The sequence below is a fragment of the Symphalangus syndactylus genome, chromosome X (genome assembly GCF_028878055.3).
Source record: "Symphalangus syndactylus isolate Jambi chromosome X, NHGRI_mSymSyn1-v2.1_pri, whole genome shotgun sequence".
NCBI classification, from domain to species: Eukaryota; Metazoa; Chordata; class Mammalia; order Primates; family Hylobatidae; genus Symphalangus; species Symphalangus syndactylus.
In genome coordinates, this window is record NC_072447.2 from 69984602 (window position 1) to 69989423 (window position 4822).

At 44.8% G+C, this 4822-nt stretch overlaps 1 pseudogene; it reads left to right on the top strand.

Annotated features, from left to right (window-relative positions):
- Nucleotides 1–772: 772 nt before the first annotated feature.
- Nucleotides 773–4161, top strand: LOC129475323 (transcription factor NF-E4-like; annotated as a pseudogene).
- Nucleotides 4162–4822: the final 661 nt, after the last annotated feature.

Sequence of the window (4822 nt, forward strand, 5' to 3'; positions counted from 1 at the left end):
TGTGTTTCCATTTGTTTCTGTCATCTATGATTTCTTTCAGCAGCGTTTTATAGCTTTCCTTGATTTGATTCTCCACTTGGTCACTGTTGATGTACAGAAAAGCTACTGATTTGTGTACATTAATCTTGTATCCAGAAACTTTGCTGAATTCTTTTATCAGTTCTAAGAGCTTTCTGGAGGAGTCCTTAGGATTTTCCAGGTAAATGATTATATAATTAGTAAACAGGGACAGTTTGACTTCCTCTTTACTGATTTGGATGCATTTTATTTATTTCTCTTGTCAGATTACTCTGGCTAGGTCTTCCAATACTACGTTGAAGAGGAGTGGTGATAGTGACAGTCCTTGTCTTGTTCCCATTCTCAGAGGGAATGCTTTCAACTTTTCCCCATTCAGTATTTTGTTGGCTGTGGGTTTGTCATAGACGTCTTTTTCTACATTAAGGTATGTCCCTTGTATGCCAATTTTGCTGGGGGTTTTAATCATAAAGGGATGCTGGATTTTGTCAAATGCTTTTTCTGCATCTATTGAGATGATCATGTGATTTTTGTTTTAAATTCTGTTTATGTGGTGTATCACATTTATTGACTTGTGTATCTTTAACCACCCCTGCATCCCTGGTATGAAACCCACCTGATTGTGGTGGAGTATCTTTTAGATATGTTGTTGGATTCAGTTAGCTAGTATTCTGTTAAGGACTTTAGCATCTATGTTCATTAAGGATAGTGGTCTGTAGTTTTCCTTTTGGTTATGTTCTCTCCTGGTTTTGGTATTATGGTGATGCTGGCTTCAGAGAATGAATTAGGGCGGGTTCCTTCTCTCTATATCTTGTGGAATAATGTCCACAGGATTGGCACCAATTCTTCCTTGAATGTATGGTAGAATTCTGCTGTGAATCTGTTTGGTCCTGGACTTTTTGTGTGTGTTGGTAATTTTTAAATTATCATTTAAATCTCGCTGCTTATTATTGGTCTCTTCAGGGTATCTACTTCTTGCTGATTAAGCTAGGTGTAAGATTGTCCCCAGGGCCTGAAAGCTTAAGGAGATGAATAAGTCCTCACTTCTCAGGCCCAGTCCCAAGGCGCAAGGCCGCTTGTGTCAGCAGTGTGTGCGGCAGCATGCGCCAGCAAGATAGCAGAAGCAGAAAAGAGCCAGTCAGAAGACAAGTACCCCTGAAGATTGAGAAAGAGGCCATCCGGGTAAAACATAGCAGTTACGTCAGACTAGGACACTTCCTGTTTACAGGAGACTGTAAAACATTTGTCCCGTCCTCACTTGGTGCTAACGCCATTTTAGGCCTCAGCCTGCCTGCACCCAGGCACTCATTAAAACAGCATGTTGCTCCACACTGCCTCGTGTTGTCTGTTGGCACACTCTCGGGGTTCAAACCGTTACAAGAACCTTATATTTTAGTGCTGAAATCTGGGAGGTGCTCAGGTCTGCGTCCCCCGTGGACCTAGCCCTCCACCCCAAAGAGCAGGCCACAGCAGCTGGACAAAGGAAGCTCAGCCTCCAGTCTCCTCTCTGTGCATGCACATTGGTCACTGATCTCGCCTACTGGTAAGTTTCCCCAGAAGCCCAGTTAACAGAGAAAAATCTGCACAGCCTCTCTTGGATTCTCCAGTCCAAAGCTCCAACATCGGTCCAAGAAGGCTCTGGCATGTGCCAGGCACTCACTAATTATCTGGTCTAGGGGGAGGCCTCTAAGCCATTTAATCCTGTTCCAGGAACAAAAAAGGTAGCGGTGATGATCACTCCTTTTATCATCTCCCTCCAGCCATCCAGGATGGCCTCCTTTTCTCTGTTCTCCCAAGCCCACCCTCCATTATGGGAAACTCCCGGTCCTCTGTTCCAAAAAAAAAAAAAAAACAGCCCTCTAGGCTGCCTCATAAAAAAACCTGCAAACCTTAGGCCTCAAGCAAGATATGTGCCCTAAGCACCTTGCCTTTTTTTTGTTTTTTGCAATTCAGTCTGGCCACAATATGAATTAAATAATGGGTCCAAATGGCCCGCAAATGGAACATTCGACTCTACAATTCTAACTTATTTAAGCAATTACTGCTGACGACTGGAGAAATGGCAAGAAATTCCTTATGTCCAGGCCTTTTTACACTCAGATCACAACCTGACCTCTGCAATTCTTGCTTACCTGTTCAAATCCTTCCCCTCCATTCTAGCCGCCTTAATCACCTTTCTCCTCCCAACCCTACCTCTTTTTTTCTCATTAAATCCAGCAGACTGCTGTCCACCCCTCCCAGCCCCTACCTCTTCCTCTCAACCGTCTTCTTTAACCCCCCAAGCCTCCTCATTGTCTTCTCAGCCGCCATCTTCCCAGTTAGCTGTATCCACTTATTTTCATACACCGTCCCCTCCTCAGGACAATTCTAATATTACCTATACCTATTCTCCTCCCCCACCGCCCTCTCCCGAGGCTTTTAAACCTATCCTGCCACCTTACGCCCCTATCTATCCTCCACTGCCTATTAACTCAACCCTGCTTCCCCCTTCAAACTCTCAGAAGGAATCAGTATTTTAAACCTTCAGTTCATCTCCTAAGCCACCCCCAATGTTTGGCTCAAGCTCCAGAAGCTTGACGACGGCCCTCAAACCCCACAACAAGACCTTCTTAATTTAGCCTTCAAAGTCATTAACAATTGTAATGAGGAAAGTAAAAGGCAAAAACAGGCAGAGTTTCAAATGCTTGCCTCCACCATCACGGGCCCTGCAGGCCCACGTGGCTGCAGCTCCACACAGAAGCCTCCTGACAATCCACCTTCACCTGGCGCCTATTTCAAGTGTGGCAATGAAGGCCACTGGTCCAGACAATGCCCAAACCCAGGTAAACCCACTAGTCCATGCCCCCCTCTGCAGAGGACCCCACTGGAAGTCGGACTGTAGGCAGCCCCCACAAGGACTGCCTCCAGCCCTTCCTGAGCTGGCCAAAACCTCCTACTTATATCTCATCGGCCTTGCCACTGAAGAATGATGGTGCCCTGGAACAGACACCCTGTCAACTACCTTCGCTTCATCCAAGCCAAGGGTAACCCTGATGGTGGCAGGTAGGCCAGTATATTTTTAAATTAATACCAGGCAACCTACTCTGCTTTACCTAATTTTTTTTTTTTTTACCTAATTTTTCAGGAACCACCCAGTCCTCCCAGGTCTCTGTTGTAGGAATTAATGGAAAAGTCTCCAAACCCCGAGTCCCCCGTCCACTTTTCTGCTCCCTGCACACCTTTTCCTTCACTCGCTCTTTCTTAGTACTGCCCTCATGCACAACTACTCTCCTAGGCAGAAATAGCTTTCCACTTCCACATTCCCCATAGTACCCAACACATAAACCCAGACCCCTCTTTCTTCTACTCCTCCAACCACCCACCTTAAAACGTGCAACGTTTTCTTATCCCCCATCTGTAGTTAACCCTGCTGTTTAGGATACTTCCACACCCTCAGTCGCAGAACACCACACCCCCGCCCACATTACCCTTAAAGAGCCCACCCAGTTCCTATCAAAGAAGCAGTATCCCATCCCCCCAAGCAGCTCTCATAAGCCTAAAGCCTATCATTTCTTGTCTCCTCTCCAGTCAACTACTCCACCCAACAAACTCCCCTTTTAACACACCAGTTCTACTTGTGAAAATGCCAGATGGAACTTATCACTTAGTCCAGGACCTCAGGCTACCAAGTCCAGGACCTCAGACATACCAAGCTGCACTCCCAGTATGTCTAGTAGTTCCTTACCCATATACTTTGCCTTCCGCAGTTCCCTCCACTACCACCAATTTTTCTGTTCTAAACCTAAAGAATGCTTTTTTTTTTCATAATTCCTTTACACCCTGATTCCAAAACCTCTTTCCCTTTATATGGAAAACCCCCGACACCCACCTTTCATGTGAGCTCACCTGGTGCAAACTACCTCAAGGTTTCAGAGACAGCCTCCACTTTTTTGTGTCCAAAAGGCCTTTGCTCACGACTTCTGTAGCTTATCCCTAAAACTGTCCACTCTCTTTCTTTTTTTTTTTAATTTTATTATTATTATACTTTACGTTTTAGGGTACATGTGCACAATGTGCAGGTTTGTTACATATGTATCCATGTGCCATGTTGGTATGCTGCACCCATTAACTCGTCATTTAGCATTAGATATATCTCCTAATGCTGTCCGTCCCCCCTCCCCCTACCCCACAACAGTCCCCAGAGTGTGATGTTCCCCTTCCTGTGTCCATGTGTTCTCATTGTTCAATTCCCACCTATGAGTGAGAATATGTGCTGTTTGGTTTTTTTGTCCTTGCAATAGTTTACTGAGAATGATGGTTTCCAGTTTCATCCATGTCCCTACAAAGGACATGAACTCATCATTTTCTATGGCTGCATAGTATTCCACGGTGCCACATTTTCTTAATCCAGTCTATTGTTGTTGGACATTTGGGTTGGTTCCAAGTCTTTGCTATTGTGAATAGTGCCGCAATAAACATACGTGTGCATGTGTCTTTATAGCAGCATGATTTATAGTCCTTTGGGTATATACCCAGTAATGGGATGGCTGGGTCAAATGGCATTTCTAGTTCCAGATCCCTGAGGAATCGCCACACTGACTTCCACAATGGTTGAACTAGTTTCCAGTCCCACCAACAGTGTAAAAGTGTTCCTATTTCTCCACATCCTTGCCAGCACCTGTTGTTTTCTGAGTTTTTAATGATGGCCATTCTAACTGGTGTGAGATGGTATCTCATTGTGGTTTTGATTTGCATTTCTCTAATGGCCAGTGATGATGAGCATTTCTTCATGTGTTTTTTGGCTGCATAAATGTCTTCTTTTGAGAAG